This window comes from Coregonus clupeaformis, unplaced genomic scaffold (assembly GCF_020615455.1).
Source record: "Coregonus clupeaformis isolate EN_2021a unplaced genomic scaffold, ASM2061545v1 scaf3113, whole genome shotgun sequence".
In the NCBI taxonomy this organism is placed as follows: Eukaryota; Metazoa; Chordata; class Actinopteri; order Salmoniformes; family Salmonidae; genus Coregonus; species Coregonus clupeaformis.
The window spans coordinates 12,801-33,484 of NW_025536567.1; the positions used below are offsets into that span (position 1 = coordinate 12,801).

The following is a 20,684-nucleotide window of genomic DNA, read 5'->3' on the forward strand; positions in this document are numbered from 1 at the left end:
ATCCTACCTTCCAGGCAGCCCAGCACTGACAGCGGGTCCCAGACCCCCCAGCTCCTCCGCCGCTACCCGCTGGAGGACCACCCGGACTTCCCTCTGTCCCCGGACGTGGTCTTCTTCTGTCAGCCTGAGGGATGCCAGAGCATCCGCAGCGCTCGGGTCAGCCTGGCGAGACGACGCCTCCTTCGTCTTCGCGACTCACTGACAAAGACTCGGGCATCACGCGCACGGTATCTGCGTCAACTTCTACCGCTCCTTCCAGCGAGGGGGCACCGCCGTGACAAGGTGGGTAGCGGTGAAACGGCGGCGCAGACAGCGGAAGCGACCAGCGAGAGTTCGATGGTAGCGGTGGCTGCCCCACTGCCTCCACGTTGTCGACACCTGCCAGTGCCGACACAACAGCCACATCTGCGGCAAGATGGAGCCGGACCGCCCGGTGGCGAGCCAAATGCTGGCAGGTCCTCGGCACAAACGCAGCACTGCCAAGATGGTCAATCGGAACCCGCGACAGCACGCTGACCGCTGTGCATGATCAGCCACTACCCCTTCTTCTCCACCTTCAGGGGAGTGCCTGTACATCCTCAAGAGAATGGTGGACTGCTGCAGCCACAGGTTGACCCAGCGTGCCGGCCTGCCACGCGGAACTCAGAGGTATGCAAAGTGCCAGGCTTATCAAACGATGGAGCCCCCTGGTTTCCATAATTTATTTCAGGATATTCAGTTGAGTAAAATCACAGTGTTGCTAATAACTATCCTAAAACTACCCAGGCCAGAACACTTCCAACCGCAGGCCTATCCCTACCAAAAATGTGATTCAAAGGTATGTGGTCAATGGTCATTTATTTAGGCTGTTTTTATTTGAAACCACCCAGCTCAGTTGCAACCACAAGTGATTGACCAGCTCTATCTGAAAGCAAGAAAAGTTGAGGTAGTGACATACAATGAGGTTAGTATTAGTCGTAAGCACTTATCTTGGAAGATCATTTTGCAAAATGTTCTAAATTCCTATGTTTATAAATCCAGAGCTGATATTCGGGATCTGGTCACAGTATGATACATTTTAAATCCAAATCAACGTCCAGAACAGATTCAGTCTGATCTGGTTGTAATAGTACACAGCCCAAAACAAGTATTTTTATTTGAGTATTTGAATGATTATTTGTAAAAAAAAATAAAAAAATAAAAATAGTCTACCAAATTGTATTTGAAAGTATTCATTAAAACAATTATTATGCATGGGAATGTATTTGAGTTTTTCAAATAGAATCCAATATTCAACTACTTGTTTTTTCAAATAAAGGTGATCTGAATACTCTTTGAAATCCAGGAATTGGGAATAAAAACGTATTGAAAATACAGTAATGGGCAATGTACCAATTTCTTATGGCCTTTTAAACCCACTCGTGATATTTAATGGACTAGATGGAATTGCCCCACTCATTACATTTTTAAACAACACTGGTCTGACGAGCTCTACAGCAGAGTCTCAGCACTCAATCGCTGGGTTGAAAACTGTTTTCTGCCCTCCCAAAAAGATAACATTTGTGGATAATTGGCCCTCTTTCTGGGACTCACCCACAAACAGGACCAAGCCTGACCTGCTGAGGAGTGACGGACTCCCGTATCCTAGCTGGAGGGGTGCTCTCCTCTTATCTACCAACATAGATAGGGCTCTAACTCCTCTAGCCCCACAGTGAAATAGGTGCAGGGCCAGGCAGCAGGCTGTTAGCCAACCTGCCAGCTTAGTGGAGTCTGCCAATAGCATAGTCAGTGTAGTCAGCTCAGCCATACCCATTGAGACTGTGTCTGTGCCTCGACCTAGGTTGGGCAAAACTAAACATGGTGGTGTTCAGCCACCCCCTAGCAATCTTATTAGGATAAAGACCTCCTCCATTCCTGCTATTATTGAAAGAGATCGTGATACCTCACATCTCAAAATAGGGTTACTTAATGTTAGATCCCTCACTTCAAAGGCAGTCATAGTCAATGAACAAAATCACTGATCATAATCTTGATGTGATTGGCCTGACTGAAACATGGCTTAAGCCTGATGAATTTGCTGTGTTAAATGAGGCCTCACCTCCTGGTTACACTAGTGACCATATTCCCCGTGCATCCCGCATGGGCGGAGGTGTTGCTAACATTTACGATAGCAAATTTAAATTTAAAAAAAAAAAATGGCGTTTTCATCTTTTGAGCTTCTAGTCATGAAATCTATGCAGCCTACTCAATCACTTTTTATAGCTACTGTTTACAGGCCTCCCTGGGCCATATACAGCGTTCCTCTCTGAGTTTCTGAATTCCTATCAGACCTTGTAGTCAAGCAGATCATATTCAAATTTTTGGTGATTTTAATATTCACATGGAGAAGTCCACAGACCCACTCCAAAAGTCTTTCGGAGCCATCATCGACTCAGTGGGTTTTGTCCAACATGTCTCTGGACCTACTCACTGCCACAGTCATACTCTGGACCTAGTTTTGTCCCATGGAATAAATGTTGTAGATCTTAATGTTTTTCCACAAAATCCTGGACTATCGGACCACCATTTTATTACGTTTGCAATCGCAACAAATAATCTGCTCAGACTCCCAACCAAGGAGCATCAAAAAGTCGTGCTATAAATTCTCAGACAACACAAAAATTCCTTGATGCCCTTCCAGACTCCTTCTGCCTACCCAAGGACGTTCAGAGGACAAAATCAGTTAACCACTTAACTGAGGGAACTCCAATTTAACCTTGCGCAATACCCTAGATGCAGTTGCACTCCTAAAAACGAAAAACATTTGTCATAAGAAATCTAGCTCCCTGGAACAGAAAATACCCGAGCTTTGAAGCAAGCTTCAGGAAATCTGGAACGGAAATGGCGCCACACCAAACTGGAAGCTCTTCCGACTAGCTTGGAAAGACAGTACGTGCAGTACCGAAGAGCCCTCACTGCTGCTCGATCATCCTACTTTTCCAACTTAATCGAGGAAAATAAGAATAATCCAAAAATTTCTTTTTGATACTGTTGCAAAGCTAACTAAAAAGCAGCATTCCCCAAGAGAGGATGGCTTTCACTTCAGCAGTAATAAATTCATGAACTCTTTGAGGAAAAGATCATGACCATTAGAAAGCAAATTACGGACTCCTCTTTGAATCTGCGTATTCCTCCAGGGCTTAGCTGTCCTGGATCTGCGGACTGCGAGGGCCTGGGATCGGAGAGAGACACTTAAGTGTTTTAGTACTATATCTCTTGACACAATGATGAAAATAATCATGGCCTCTAAACCTTCAAGCTGCATACTGGATCCTATTCCTACTAAACTGCTGAAGGAGCTGCTTCCTGTGCCTGGCCCTCCTATGTTGAACATAATAAACAGCTCTCTATCCACCGGATGTGTACCAAACTCACTAAAAGTGGCAGTGATAAAGCCTCTCTTGAAAAAGCCAAACCTTGACCCGGAAAATATAAAAACTATCGGCCTATATCGAATCTTCCATTCCTCTCAAAAATTTTAGAAAAAGCTGTTGCGCAGCAACTCACTGCCTTTCTGAAGACAAACAATGTATACGAAATGCTTCAGTCTGGTTTTAGACCCCATCATAGCACTGAGACTGCACTTGTGAAGGTGGTAAATGACCTTTTAATGGCGTCAGACCGAGGCTCTGCATCTGTCCTCGTGCTACTAGACCTTAGTGCTGCCTTTGACACCATCGATCACCACATTCTTTTGGAGAGACTGGAAACCCAAATTGGTCTACACGGACAAGTTCTGGCCTGGTTTAGATCTTACCTGTCGGAAAGATATCAGTTTGTCTCTGTGAATGGTCTGTCCTCCGACAAATCAACTGTACATTTCGGTGTTCCTCAAGGTTCCGTTTTAGGACCACTATTGTTTTCACTATATATTTTACCTCTTGGGGATGTTATTCAAAACATAATGTTAACTTTCACTGCTATGCGGATGAACACACAGCTGTACATTTCAATGAAACATGGTGAAGCCCCAAAATTGCCCTCGCTTAGAAGCCTGTGTTTCAGACATAAGGAAGTGGATGGCTGAAAACTTTTTACTTTTAAACTCGGACAAAACAGAGATGCTTGTTCTAGGTCCCAAGAAACAAAGAGATCTTTTGTTAAATCTGACAATTCATCTTGATGGTTGTAAAGTCGTCTCAAATAAAACTGTGAAGGACCTCGGCGTTACTCTTGACCCAGATCTCTCTTTGACGAACATATCAAGACTGTTTCAAGGACAGCTTTTTTTCCATCTACGAACATTGCAAAAATCAGAAATTTTCTGTCCAAAATGATGCAGAAAAATTAATCCATGCATTTGTTACTTCTAGGTTAGACTACTGCAATGCTCTATTTTCCGGCTACCCGGATAAAGCACTAAATAAACTTCAGTTAGTGCTAAATACGGCTGCTAGAATCCTGACTAGAACCAAGAAATTTGATCATATTACTCCAGTGCTAGCTTCCCTACACTGGCTTCCTGTTAAGGCAAGGGCTGATTTCAAGGTTTTACTGTTAACCTATAAAGCGTTACATGGGCTTGCTCCTACCTATCTTTCCGAGTTGGTCCTGCCGTACATGACCAATACGTATCGCTACGGTCACAAGACGCAGGCCTCCTAATTGTCCCTAGAATTTCTAAGCAAACAGCGGGAGGCAGGGCTTTCTCCTATAGATCTCCATTTTTATGGAACAGTCTGCCTACCCATGTGAGAGACGCAGACTCGGTCTCAACCTTTAAGTCTTTACTGAAGACTTATCTCTTCAGTAGGTCATATGATTGAGTGTAGTCTGGCCCAGGAGTGTGAAGGTGAACGGAAAGGCTCTGGAGCAACGAACAGCCCTTGCTGTCTCTGCCAGGCCGGTTCCCCTCTCCACTGGGGTTCTCTGCCTCTAGCCCTGTTGCAGGGGCTGAGTCACTGGCTTGCTGGTGCTCTTTCATGCCGTCCCTGGGAGGGGGTGCGTCACTTGAGTGGGTTGAGTTACTGACGTGATCTTCCTGTCTGGGTTGGCGCCCCCCTTGGTTTGTGCTGTGGTGGAGACCTCTGTGGGCTATACTGCCTTGTCTCAGGATTGTAAGTTGGTGGTTGAGGATATCCCTCTAGTGGTGCGGGGGCTGTGCTTTGGCAGAGTGGGTGGGGTTATATCCTTCCTGTTTGGCCCTGTCCGGGGGTTTCTCCGGATAGGGCCACAGTGTCTCCGGACCGCTCCTGTCTCAGCCTCCAGTATTTATGCTGCAGTAGGTTATGTGTCGGGGGCTGGGGTTAGTTGGTTATACCTGGAGTACTTCTCCTGTCTTATCCAGTGTCCTGTGAATTTAAGTATGCTCTCTCTAATTCTCTCGTTCTCTCTTTCTCTCTGAGAACCTGAGCCCTAGGACCATACGTCAGGACTACCGGGCATGATGACACCTTGCTGTCCCCAGTCCGCCTGGCCTTGCTGCTATTCCAGTTTCAACTGTTCTGCCTGCTCGGTTATGAAACCCCCTACCTGTCCCAGACCTGCTGTTTTCAACTCCTAATGATCGGCTATGAAAAGCCAACTGAGAGACCTGAGCCCTAGGACCATACGTCGGGACTACCGGCCGTGGTGACTCCTTGCTGTCCCCAGTCCGCCTGGCCTTGCTGCTATTCCAGTTTCAACTGTTCTGCCTGCGGTTATGGAACCCCTACCTGTCCCAGACCTGCTGTTTTCAACTCTTAATGATCGGCTATGAAAAGCCAACTGAGATTTATTCTGATTATTATTTGACCATGCTTGTCACTTATGAACATTTTTTTAACATCTTGGCATGGTTCTGTTATAATCTTCACCCGGCACAGCCAGAAGAGGACTGGCCACCCCTCATAGCCTGGTTCCTCTCTAGGTTTCTTCCCTAGGTTTTCGCCTTTCTAGGGAGTTTTCCTAGCCACCGTGCTTCTACACCTGCATTACTAGCTGTTTGGGGTTTTAGGCTGGGTTTCTGTACAGCACTTCGAGATATTAGCTGATGTAAGAAGGGCTATATAAAATAAAATTGATTGATTGATTGAAAGGCCAGAGAATTTGACCTTCAATTCTTGGAGGTGATATGGACACTGGACAATGAGAACCTTGTGGGTAGTGTAGTGTCATCAGTGAGTCAGCATGGCCTTGCCTTGTCCCCTATTGTGGAGTTTCCTAACAAATGACTGCAGGAAATGCGTGGTTCCCCTGTCTCGTGTCTACACACCGGAACATGGCCTATCATGCTGCTGTCAGCTGGTGTTCATGCAAGGCAATTGATGAAGAACCGAGAACATTGTGTGCATGCACCTTTACGCACTCAGGATATTGAGACATTCCCATGCAAAAGCATTTCGTTTTACATGCAATAAGCAAAATGTTTTTATTATTTTAACACAAGTTCTATTATGTTTTCTTAGAGATACACTACCTGTCAATTTTAGACACACCGACTCATTAATTTTTTTTTTTAAACTATTTTTGACATTGTAGAATAATTGTGAAGACATCAACTATTAAATAACACATATGGAATGTAGTAAACAAAAAAGTGTTAAACAAATCAAAATACATTTTATATTTGAGATTCTTCAAATAGCCACCCTTTGCCTTGATGACAGCTTTGCACACTTTTCCAACAGTCATGAAGGAGTTCCCACATATGCTGAGCACTTGTTGGCTGCTTTTCCTTCACTCTGCGGTCCGACTCATCCCAAACCATCTCAATTGGGTTGAGGTCGGGGGATTGTGGAGGCCAGGTCATCTGATGCAGCACTCCATCACTCTCTCCTTCTTGGTCAAATAGCCCTTACACAGCCTGGAGCTGTGTTGGGTCGTGTCCTGTTGAAAAACAAATTTCCACCGGTCTAATGTCCATTGCTCGTGTTTCTTGGGCCTGAGCAGGTCTCTTCTTCTTATTGGTGTCCTTTAGTAGTGGTTGATATTGAGATGTGTCTGTTACTTGAACTCTGAAGCATTTGAATTGGTCTGCAATTTCTGAGGCTGGTAACTCTAATGAACTTATCTCTGGGTAGCTCCTGAGTCTTCCATTCCTGTGGCGGTCTTCATGAGAGCCAGTTTCATCATAGTGCTTGATGGTTTTGCGACTGCATAGAAACTCGAAAAGAGTTATTTAAATGTTCCACATATTGACTGACCTTCATGTCTTAAAGTAATGATGGGCTGTCGTTTCTCTTTTCTTATTTGAGCTGTTCTTGCCATAATGGACTTGGTCTTTTACCAAATAGGGCTATCTTCTGTATATCACCCCTACCTTGTCACAACACAACTGATTGGCTCAAACGCATTAAGAAGGAAAGAAATTCCACAAATTAACTTTTTACAAAGCACACCTGTTAATTGAAATGCATTCCAGGTGACTACCTCATGAAGCTGGTTGAGAGAATGCCAAGAGTGTGCAAAGCTGTCATCAAGGCAAAGGGTGGCTATTTGAAGAATCTCAAATATAAAATATATTTTGATTTGTTTAACACTTTTTGGTTACTACTTGATTCCATATGTGTTATTTCATAGTTTTGATGTCTTCACTATTATTCTACAATTGTAGAAAATAGTAAAATAAAGAACCCCTGGAATGAGTAGGTGTGTCCAAACTTTTGACTGGTACTGCATATTGAAAATAAGGCTGCAATTGTAACTTATTAAAGTAACTTATTTATTTGCTTCAATTGAAGTTTTCGTCCCTCAATAAACAATCCTGTCTCCTTTCCTCTATAACAATCAACACCACAATGGATCCATAAATTGTCTGCCGAGACAATCATAACAATTGTCCCTCAGCTCCATGAAAAGCACAGCATAGCCAATCCCTGTGTGTAGTAGTAGCAGATGTTGGTAAACAACAATACCCTATCAGAAGCAGAGGGGGAATGAAGCACAGATGGAGCTGTAAGATGCTTCTGCCTCGGGTTAATGAAGACCTCACTCACTGTCCTGACATTTTTCCCTGGTCTGTGTGTGGCACGGTGACGAAGACCGAGAGACAGAGACCCAAGGGTCGTGCTCAGGGCTCTAAATTTAAAAATGTTTGTTGGTAGCACTTGTGCACCACATACAATTTAGGAGCACCAGAAAATTGATTTGTAAATTGATTGATATAGCCTGCATTGGGCCTATATGAATCCTACTTACATTTGAAGCACAGCTGCTGAAAAAGATATCACTTTTCCTTTCTTTCTGTGCCACCAAATAGTTGCATATATTGTTAAGGTAGGGCTGCACCATATGGAAAAGAAATAAAATTGTTATTTTCAACCAAATCTTGCAATTTGACTTGCGATATAGATCAACACACTTGGGTGAACTGTTGGATTCATAGGAAATATAATTACTATTAAAATTCTATGGTTGGTGTTTGGCATGACAACAAATTAAAAAGTAAGCTAGGAGTTTTGACAGGGTGGGAACCAACGTGTTGGTCAGTGTTTTCTAGGGGACCCTAATCACATTTGAATAGATGCTGCATTTGGACAAAGATTTTAAAATAGGCTATCTGATTCAGAACATGTCGTTGTACAAACAACATGCTGATCTACACCACCACTGGTAACAACCTGTATGAGAGCTAACATTTGCTTTGCCCTAGCTTGTGCATTTAGCTGGCTAGTTAGGATCAGCATTAGCATTATTTTAGGCATATGCCAGCTTCCTTAGACTAACTTGCGTTTTGCAGAGAGCAAGATACACAAAGTAATAGTATAATAGAGAAGACCTGTGAATTCATATTTAGAAACAACCTGGAAAGCAGCATCATTCTTGTTTTAGGAGAATATGTTGAGGGTATGAATTGACACCATGCTGAGAGAATAAACGGCTGTGGAGGAACCAAAGACAGTAACTCTGTGGAGGAACTGTGCGCTCTCTGCTTGATTGACAGGGGGCCGGGGCTTGGTGTGTGTGGTCCGGGAACTGGAAGCAAGCAGACGTGGGAGGCAGCCTGTCTTGTTTGAGCAGTGTAGAGAAGAGTGTTGCGGTGAAATACTGTTACACATTTATTCATTTTTATTTCATTTTAGTCGCACTGGTGCTCCCAAAATAAAACTTCAGGTCGTACAGCAAAATATTTAGGTGTATATGCGTCCAAATTGGTCGCACTTTAGAGACCCTGGCCGTGCTGGTTTACATAACACTGTGAGGGGCTACTGCGTTGCGGGCTGCTGCAGGCACACACAAACACACCACGCACATATACAGACAGACACACACACATGCACAGACAAACGCACACAGTCACACTTACACGCTGCCTATAAGTCTATGACACACAGCGCTTGGCTGACAGATTGAGGTTTCTGACTGCCTTCAGGGAGCAGCTGCAGTGGGCGGTGGCCCAGGGCGAGCTCTGACGAGCTAATGATTAATCTCCCTCCCTCCCCTTGCCAACAGACGGCAGGCAACTGAAAAGAGGGTTTAATGCCACCGTGTGTGTAAAGGGTGTGTACGTTCAGAGTGGAGGGCTGTCGACATGTGGGCGGCTCAAGGGACCTCCTTTGCTTACATCTTGTTTGCTCATTGCACAATCACAACGTACAGTAGAATGCAGAAGGAAGGGTGCTTTGTCTGTGTAAATATAGTTATAAGGTTTTGATGATGTAGCGCTCGCCTAATATTCTAATAATTTATGTGAACAGGTGAAGTTCATGTACGGTTTGTTTGGGTGGATTTTCTTGCAGGATATGCTTGCTTTTATCGCCTGTTGAGAAATATGATTGTAATAGGATTTGTTGACTGTCTCCTGTCAGGGACACCATTTCCCTCTGCATGTCACAGAGGCCTCTCCATGTGTATCTAAACTGTCTGTTTGTTGACTGACTTGTCATTCTCCCATCAGGGACACCATGTGGCGCGTGTTCACGGGGGGCCCTGTTGGTGGAGGAGAAGGGGCAGCCAGCTGCTGGCTGACCTCGCGGGAGATCGAGTCCTGGGTCTACCGCCTCCTGCGCTCCCGGTGCCCGTGGCGGCGGCTGAACGGTCGCGTAGATGTGGAGGTGCTGCCCCACGAGATGCAGCCGGCACTCACCTTCGCCCCTGCCCGACAACTCTCGCTTCTCCATGGTGGACTTCCCCCTGCACCTGCCCCTGGAGTTGCTGGGTGTGGACGCCTGCCTCATGGTGCTCAGCTGCATCCTGCTGGAGCACAAGGTGAGGGAAAGGGCTGACGTTTTGAATAGAGTTTACCCTGGGATCTACTTTATGGCTGTGTTTGAGAGCTTTAAATCTGTGACTGAGCAGACTGATCTACAAATCATAGTAAGTAGTTATTTAGGATGCAAAGTGATTTGTAAATCAGTCAGTTGGTGCAGTCGGTGATCAGCGACTCAGCAGAATTTATGCTCTCAAACAACTCTGGGCGTGTTCGACATTACAGCCGACTTTAAAGGCAAGTCTAGACTGACTGATCTACAAATTACCTTGCATCATAAATAAATAACTACATAAAATATTATTTGTAGATCAGTCAGTCACAATTAACCCATGATACATCAAGGTTTTGATGCTCTCAAACACAGCATCTGCCTTGAATAAGGCTATTGCCCAGTCACAAATCAACCCATTGCCTCCTAGGTGTGTCAGTGGAATGAGTACTGTTGTGTGTGTCCCTGCCCTCAACAGCTATATGTTAGGGATGTGAACAATGGACAATTTTGCTTAACATTTATACTGTCATTTTAAAAATCAGTTTTCCGTTAAAATGATTTTTACAAATCATAAAATTCCACGTCAATTCACAATGCAGAATAATATTCAGATTACGCATGTATGACCGCTAGGGCAGGGCAATGAAGTTATATCTACAGCAGGGTTTCCGTTCAAATGTATTAGAAGCCGATCGTAGCTGGCCAGATTGTCCGGAGCTGCACATCGTACATCCCGATTTTACAATTCAGCACCATTCTCTCACTCCTTGCGTGTTGCCTTATGTGCATGCTACTGAGAGAGAGAGAAATAGTGAGAAAGGAGCCTGCGAAGATGGAATCATTTTTCATTTAAGTAATAGAGATTATGCCTATAATGAAAGCCTACAAGGGGAATGTCCTCCATATGGACAAAGATGGGAAGAACGTTATACGGGCCAAATGCAAGCTACTGTGCTTGCACTTATGATTAAATTTTTATTTTTTATAATACTTATCATTATTATTACTGTATATCATTGTTGTTTTTGTAATGCATATTTATTAATCTAAACCGGTACTTTAAATATGCAAAACGTGTTTTGTTTAATTCTGTTGAGACATTTGTTGGCTAAATTAAGTTTGATCTGTCTTTTTAATTGTGTGCTCTGTATTTAGTTTAAGATAGGTTATAACTAGGCCTGTTGTAAAATAAATATAATTAGGGTACAGTAGGCACTAGCCTTTCTTGGTAATTGCAGAAATACAGGCTGTTTTAAACTTTTATGAGATTTGTTTCATTCTGAGTCATTTTCTTTGGCCAAACTAAATTCCAACTAATGTTGTTTGCTGCAATATAATATCCTGCTCGTATTTTCCATATAAAAGTTTGACTTACTTTTGATACAGTATTACACTAATAAAGTTTAGAAACTTTTGTGAATGTTTGGTGTGGCTATTAGCCTGTTATACTGCAGGCCTATGATTTGAAGGCAGTGCGCACCGATGCTCCAACTGACTCCGACAGTTGAACTTGAGGTGAGGAAGAATGTTTTAGGCCTACCAAAGTTACTCCTATAATCTTACAATATAATGCTTTTCTTTCTAAAAAATATTTTTACAGAAAAGTATATAGCAGACGCAGTAGGCTATCCTATCTGACAAGGATAATGAAATGCATGTCAGTGTCTTAGCATCCGCCGGCATTTTTCTACAATGGGTTGGTCAAAACAAGCATTGTGATTGGTTGAGATCTGCGTTCTAAGCCATACTAAAAAAACCTGTTTAGTAAGGGTATAAGCCTATGATGCAAAAAATAGGAAACTTGTTTTTTGTTACATCTGAGAAATCCCTGCTCATTCTCTGTCCCATCAGCCCAGCCAGCCAATTAATTAGCTTGATCTCCACTGTAAAAGGCATCTAGACATTATTTCCCTTGCTTCTAGCCTAACATTTGGTTTGCAACAACGGGGGTTTGTACAAAAGTTGCTGTCTGTCTCTTTGACATTTGCAACATAGTTTCAATATTGAAATTCGATCTCCACTGTCCTATTGAGAATGAACGTGTCAGGACGAGACGGACATCTTTTTCTCAGCCAGTCAAAATCATGAATCAGCAAAAGTCTTATGGATATACACAGAAATGTCAATAGAAAAACAGGTCAAATGACATGAAATGCAGCTAGTTTGCTGTCTTACCAGCTTCAGTTTGAAGTGATTGCGTTAGTTGTGTAGTTAGCTAGCTCCTCTGAACAGTGTCCTGGCGAGAGAGCACATGTTCTATGCCAGGGCAAAATCCGCATCATTAGCTCATTGTTATGGATGTATCCCAATCATCTTAAAACCAACGGCAAATGCAGCTACAAGCAAGGAATAAGAGCGTTGCCACGGAACATTTAGAATGAACGACTGGGTTTCGTCCATAGATATAGAACAAAAATACTTAACGACTGGATCGCGTCTCTGGCAACCTAACCGATAGAATGAACGGCCAGCTGGCTTGGCTTGGCTAGCATCCATAGATGTGTCGGGACTAGGCCTATATTTTCGCTGAGGGATGAAATAGTAGCCTATGAATACATTTATCAAAATAATGTTTTTTTATTGAATTGGTAACCCATTGTGAGAGGCAATTGTACACTCGAGGTTGTGCAAAACGACTATTTTAGCACAGCTGTGGTGATCTACGGTACTTGGATCCTCCTCGTACCTATGACTGCAGCACAGCCGTGGTAAACATTTTTGTTTAGCACGCCCTCTCGTAGTACAATTGCTTTAATTTCTCTCTCTCTCTGGGGCTAACCCGGCTTCTCTTCCTTTTTATATACAGGACCAGTCAAAAGTTTGGACACACCTACTCATTCAAGGATTTTTCTTTATTTTTACTATTTTCTACATTGTAGAATAATAGTGAGGACATCAAAACTATGAAATAACACATGGAATTATGTAGTAACCAAAAAGTGTTAAACAAATCAAAATATATTTTATATTTGAGATTCTTCAAATAGCCACCTTTGCCTTGATGACAGCTTTGCACACTCTTGGCATTCTCTCAACCAGTTTCACCTGGAATGCTTTTCCAACAGTCTTGAAGGAGTTCCCACATATGCTTAGCACTTGTTGGCTGCTTTTCCTTCACTGTGCCGTCCGACTCATCCCAAACCATATCAATTGGGTTGAGTTCGGGGGATTGTGGAGGCCAGGTCATCTGATGCAGCACTCCATCACTCTCCTTCTTGGTCAAATAGCCCTTACACAGCCTGGAGGTGTGTTGGGTCATAGTCCTGTTGAAAAACAAATGATAGTCCCACTAAGCCCAAACCAGATGGGATGGCATATCGCTGCAGAATGCTGTGGTAGCCATGTGGTTAAGTGTGCCTTGAATTCTAAATAAATCACTGACAGTGTCACCAGCAAAGCACCCCCACACCATAACACCTCCTCCTCCATGCTTTACGGTGGGAACTACACATGCAGAGATCATCCGTTCACCCACAGCGCGTCTCACAAAGACACGCGGTTGGAACCAAAAATCTCAAATTTGGTAACTCTGGGTCTTCCATTCCTGTGGCGGTCCTCGTGAGAGCCAGTTTCATCATAGCGCTTGATGATTTTTTGCAACTGCACTTGAAGAAACTTTCAAAGTTCTTAATGTTCCGTATTGACTGACCTTCATGTCTTAAAGTAATTAATGATGGACTGTCGTTTCTCTTTGATTATTTGAGCTGTTGTTGCCATAATATGGACTTGGTCTTTTACCAAATAGGGTTATCTTCTGTATACCCCCCTAATTTGTCACAACACAACTGATTGGCTCAAACGCATAAAGAAGGAAAGAAATTCTACAAATTAACTTTTAAGAAGGCATTGAAATGCATTCCAGGTGACTACCTCATGAAGCTGGTTGAGAGAATGCCAATAGTGTGCAAAGCTGTCATCAAGGCAAAGGGGTGTCTACTTTGAAGGGTGTCTACTCAAATCTCACTTTTTTGGTTACTACATAATAACATTGTTTTGATGTCTTCACTATTATTATACAATGTAAAAATAGTAAAACTAAAGAAAAACCCTTGAATTAGTAGGTGTGTCCACATTTTGACTGGTAGTGTATATATTTTTACATTTAAATATCATACAGTTGACGCCTAAGCCTGATGCATTTAGTGTTCACATTTCTATCTTCACGGTCACTTGTCCGGCGCCAAATTTTCCCAACGGAAACCCGGATCTACCGCAGTCAAATACCCTTGAAAGCGCCTCGGCTACAGCATATTTGTTTGTCTGTAAGGGTACACTAGGGATTTTTGAATGGCGACACTACCTTCGCTGAAGGTAGTTTCGAAGCACCACTGAACGGGCATTTTACTGCTCTGTAAAGTAATGCAGTTTTTTAAACGGGACTAACGTCCATCACTAGGCGACTAGAACTGTCAATCAAATAATCTCGAGCTGCCTGTGTGCAGCCTGCCTGCGCACAAACCACTCTCTCCTAAAAAATTACTTTAAAGTTTGTTAAATACCGTGACTTACTGAGACATTTAGTAGAAAGAAAAACACATTTTCATCTAGGAATCGACTCTAAAATCCAGTATCGTTGGAACGAAGGAGACTGATTAGTTGGCATATTTCCGAGGACACAAACACTCGCATCTTTCATAACTATTGTAGCTAGCGAGGGACGGAAAGAGAGGGGAGGGACACCATATAGGCAGGTCGGCTACCAGGCAGACTGAGTCAGAACCGTGCACTAGGCCTATCTATCGGCAATCAAAGCTTATGGAATGCTGTATTTTGTATTTTCTTGGCTTGTAATGTCGCGCAACTTCAGTAAAGCAGGGCCTATCATCAATGAATAGGCTAGGATATTGTACACACAACAGACTGAAGACTGAACACACACTCGCATCATTAGCGAAGAGAAATATTAGGCAAGCCAGCTGCACTGTGATTACATTTTTGTGAAATAAATAAATAAAAAACGTTTCCCGTTAGGGTTTTTTCTTAACGTTAAGGAACCCAATATCGTTTAAACGTTCTCACCCCTACTATATGTCCAACTCTTGATATTTAATCAAATGGCCAACTCAAAAGTTTTGTTCACAATCTCACTGGATTATTGAAGACCAAGTCCCACACTACCCAAACACTGATTTTTATATATAGCAGGGATATTCAACTCCCCTACCAGGTCCGGAGCCTGCTATTTTTTCTGTTCTACCTGATAGTTAATTGCACCCACCTTGTGTCCCAGATCTAAATCAGTGCCTGATTAGTGTGGAACTTGCTTCGAGGTCCAGAGTTGAGTTTGAGGGAGTATATAGTATACTACTCTATACTCCTAAACTAACATCCTGTGCTGTAAACTTATTTTAAACCCAACTCTCATCCAGTCACGGTTCTTAACCCACCCACCCACTCATACAGTCACTGCTGTAGCCCTCCTTGGGTTAAAGTCACCACTCTAATCATCACGCTCCCTTATTCAGTCCCCTGTCTGAACACCTGCAGTGACTACACTCTAGTCTACCCCTTCCCTTTTACTGTAAGGACAATGTGTCAGGTTACCCTTGAAGGACCTTGTTTCGCTGTTCGCTTGGAAACATGCCCCTGTTGTACACTGAAAACAGCACCATATTTTAGGGTGTATGTGGCTGTTGAAACAACCACACAACTAGTCAATGCTACATCTGTTATTGTGAAGGAATAAAACTCTTTGGGAGAAAAATGAAGAAATCTTAAGATACTTTCTAGGATGGTGAAGTAATTGAATGTAATTTAATCTATCTTGTATGGAATAAACGGCATGTGCCTAACAGTCTTCTAATGTATTTATTGTCCACTTACAATTGAGATGTTTAAATGCACTTCAAATTTTTTGTTTTGATTTGTGTCTTCCAGGTAGTCCTCCAGTCGCGGGACTACAATGCCCTGACCATGAGTGTCATGGCGTTTGTAGCCATGATCTACCCCCTGGAGTACATGTTCCCGGTCATTCCCCTACTGCCCACCTGCATGGCCTCCGCTGAACAGGTATGTCAATCAAACCAATGACTGCAGTACTGGTAGTTGTAGTACTATTAGGATAACAAATAGAGGGCTGGAACCAGAGGTTGTGGATGGATTTCTTTTAAAGGGATGCACTTCTACACACTTAAAAAAAATAAAATATATATATATATATATATATAAGGAATTCCTGCACCCTAATTGATTGCCTTTGAAAGTTTCACTATTTTTTATTTGATTCATTTAGCAAATGTTATTGGCCATTGTCAGGGCATTTGTGATTGTAGTTGTAGAAGAAGAGATTAGTCCCTGTATTATGTTGGGAGTTTTACCTGGGAGTTGAATCCATGCCTAGTGAAGTTCTAGCTCCTCCTATTGGAGCTGTTCTTGCTTGTGTGCTGGTTTGATTTTGTCTGATTGTGACATCATTCTCCTTTTGTAGCTTCTCGCCCCCACCCCTTACATCATAGGTGTGCCTGCCAGCTTCTTCCTCTACAAATCAGATTTCAAAATGCCTGACGACGTGTGGCTCGTGGACCTGGACTGTAACAAGGTAAGTGCCCCAAAATGGAGGTGCGCTTCAGCGTCCCTGCCACGGTCTCTGCAGATCTATGCTATTCCTTCACAGATCTATGCTATTCTTTCGCTGATCTATGCTATTCCTTCGCATATCTATGCTATTCCTTCGCAGATCTATGCTATTCGTCTGCAGATCTATGCTATTCATCTGCTGATCAATGCTGTTCCCTACTCCATTTGAGTTCCATACAGCATTCTCTCTGATTGGGAGAGCATAGTCTAGACACTTGCTTGAGATGTCTTTATTTTCACTGCTAAATCCCTTTTTGGGGTTCAGTTCTCTCATTGTGACAGATATTGTGTTAGGCTAGATATCGACTTTATGCAGGAGGAAAAAACCTATCTCTTGTCATCCTCATTTCAGACTTGTGCAGAAACTGACTTCAACATAAAAGTCCTCCCACTCTATGAGACAGAGAGAGCGTCAGTGTTTTCAGAGTGCTAAAACACCCACCCACATCCCAGTCTGTCTTTCTAGGGAAAACACCTTCCGTCTCATATAGCCTCCTGTAGCTCAGTTGGTAGAGCATGGCGCTTGCAACGCCAGGGTTGTGGGTTCGATTCTCACGGGGGCCAGTGTGAAAAAATGTATGCACTCACCCTAACTGTAAGTCGCTCTGGATAAGAGCGTTTGCTAAATGACCAAAAAAAAATGGTGACTGATGTATGCTTTCATCATTTGAAGGGGTATTGTGTGCTCTTGTGAGTGTGAAGTGTACATGGTTGTTTTGCTACAATTTTACAATTTAAGCATGCTTTGTTGCTCCACAGGTCAAAGCACCCACCAATGCAAGCACCTACCCCCCTCTTCCCGAGCCAGAATCCACAGAACTCAAGAAACACCTGAAACAGGTAAATATAGCCTGTGCAACATACCCGATAGCACTATTTTCAGTTGTTGTTCACTAAGCATGTATGTTAGCACTGCCAACAGTTAAACTCCGTTTATTTCTACCTCTTGTATTGCTTTATTACATAAACAAACCAGCAATATTACGTATGTGTTATTAACTATTTGTTTTCAAGTGAACACCTTCTATCAGCTTTAGTATGTTTCAAGAGAGGTTTGATGAATTGCGCCAGGCACATCAGTGTCCTTGTCCTCTTGTCGTGTTGTATGTACTAACTATGTATATAGTGTGGGAGCATTGTTGAGTTAAGCATTGTAATGTCCTAATGAAAAAAGTGTTTTTTTTTTGTTTTCTGTCTTTTCTTTGCATGCGCTAGCTCTTGGAGGTGAAAGCAGATACTAGGTCTTACTCCCTGGGACCTCAGTAACAGCTGTAGCAGTATAACTATCCAAATCCTCTAAGCCCAGAACCTCAAATAACAATACGTAGATTAGAAGCTGATTCTGATTCATAAACCTCTTTCCTCATGTTGTGAAATGCCAATCAAAAATTTCGCTGTAGTACCACATCACAGTTTACCACCTTGAATTATCAGTGAACATCTAGTAACCCCCACCCACCATCTTGACATCAAGCTATCATTAGTACATTTTGCCATTAACTATTCCTACCAACATTGTCATCATCTAAGTTTTGAATTTATTTGATTTTTATAGTGCATATTAAGCACAAGACGCTTTATGAAGAAAAGTTAAATGACAAGAACAACAAAACATATACATCCACCACATTTGAACATGCTAGGCGTAATTCATCATCAACATTAAAATGCATCTCAACTCGTCACCAAATCCAAACCTAGTAACCCCAATTTGAATCCCCAATCATACCTCATCATGTTGAAAATCCCTGCATATCATACGTTGTTGATATGCTTTGAATCAGAACCAGTGCAGTATTTGTGTGTGATACACTTGGCCCTATCCCAGAGTGTGCATGCGATTGATTAAGATAGACCTGTGTGTTGGCAGAGCCAAAAATCTGTTGTGGTAGACAAGCCCATTTGAGGAAAAGATATGGGTAAAGGTGAGTTTTCATAGGTTCTATTGTTTTAAGGGTTAAAGCAGTCCTCAGCTCTCCAAAAAAGTAACAAACAAGTGGTAGCTGGTAGGTCCTTGCAGTCCTGCACAGAGAATGGGTTAGTATACACTGAGTGTACAAAACATTAGGTACACTTCCTAATATTGAGTTGCACCCCCCTTTTGCCCTCAGAACAGCCTCAATTCATCGGGGCATGGACTCTACAAGTGTCGAAAGTGTTCCACAGGGATGCTGGGCCATGTTGACTCCAATGCTTCCACAGTTGTGTCAAGTTGGCTGGATATCTTTTGGGTGGTGGACCATTCGTGGAAAACCCAGAAGCGTTGCAGTTCTTGACACACTCAAACCTGTGCGCCTGGCACCTACTACCATACCCCGTTCAAAGGCACTTAAATATTTTATCTTGCCCATTTACCCTCTGATTGGCACACATGCACAATCCATTTCTCAATTGTCTCAATGCTTAAAGAACCTTCTTTACCCTGTCTCCTCCCCTTCATCTACACTGATTTGAAGGTGGATTTAATAAGTGACATCAATAAGGGATCATAGTTTTCACCTGGATTCACCTGGCCAGTCTGTCATGGAAAGAGCAGGTGTTTGTAATGTTTTGTACACTCAGTGTATGTCAGCATCTAACAGGTTAAAGAGATGGGAGAATTTGAGTTGGGGGTGTACGGACAGTGTAAACAAAAAGCCAAAAGTATTTTACATTATTTTTCGTTATTGTCAAGAGATCTGCTCCCTTCTGTGTCTCAGTATCACCTCTCCATCGTAGCCACTGGTTATCCTCCCAGTTGGTAACCATCGATCGTCTCTCTTCAGTGGCTAACTTGTGTTGGGTGTGGTGTGGTGCATTACTGTTCCTTTTTGTGTGTTGTTTTGTGTGTGTTTGTGTGTCTCTCTCTCTCTCACTTGTCTCTGTCATGGTTTGATCTCTGTAAATGTGTTTGTTTTTCTTCCTCTCTTGCACCTCCTCTTCTCTCTCGTCCTCTCTACTTCATTCTCTCTCTCTCTCTTGTTCTCTGGCTATGTCCCAATTCTCTGAAACTGCACCTTTCACTTAGCTGAAAGGGCTGAATGTGAAAGCAACATGGAGGCATCTACATCTCCCCACTAGCCCACTTATTGGCTAGTCAAGGTTCCCACGTTGCTTTCAAGCATCCTGTCCTTTCAGCAGTTTAGTAGTCAGGATTGAGAGGGAGATTAGGAAAGGAATCCATTTCAAGGGAATTGGACACATAGCCTCCCTATCTTGACCCTTTTTGTCATGTGTGGTTTCAATTCTGCTCAGCAATTGGTCAGCTCAGCCCCTTTTCATGTGATCCTCTTCCTGGCATCTCTTGTCCTCCTCCCCTTCCCTAGTGTCTGGTTAGGTTGACCGTGATCACCCAAAAGCAGATCTTCTCCTCTGACAATAAGGTTTCTAATTTCTCCTTCTATGGAATGTGCCATGCTCCTGTGCACGGATATTCTTCCTCACCAAACTTAAATATTTTTGTTGTTGTTGCTTGTTATTTTTCAGTTTTCTCAAGTGTCATACACTATTGTTGAGATGTTGTAACAGACTGGTGGCATAGAGAGATATCTCGTAATAGGTCGTTTTTGCAGACCCACCACTGGCTGCTTAGTTCTGGCGAGCATGCCTGAATGTATGCACATCTATCTTGTCATCAGTGAGTGTCCTTGTAAGCAAACACAGTGGATATGCAGATTTTGCTGACTGACCTGGCCATCAAACGATCCACTGTGCTAACATTGTGCAAAACCCTGAATGAGTCAGCAGCAATCCCAGAGTTGCTAGTGAATTCCCTCTGCTGTTACTTCTCCCCTCAACCTCCCAAATGACGCTCCCCATTTCAGGCATCTGCAAAAACATGCACTCCTCAGATTAATTTGCTGGGAAACAGGCTTCATTTTGTCCCACACTCTCACCTGTCAGCTAATAACATAATCACATTGTGAGTCCTCTTAGCTTAGTCCTTGTTTTATTAATTATTATTCTCAAATGAGAACTTATATCATA

The 20,684-nt window shown here is 42.8% G+C and overlaps 1 pseudogene; it reads left to right on the plus strand.

The window, feature by feature from the left end:
• The first annotated feature begins 525 nt into the window (after positions 1–525).
• LOC123489646 overlaps positions 526–20,684 on the plus strand; it is a 36,409-nt pseudogene continuing 16,250 nt past the window's right edge.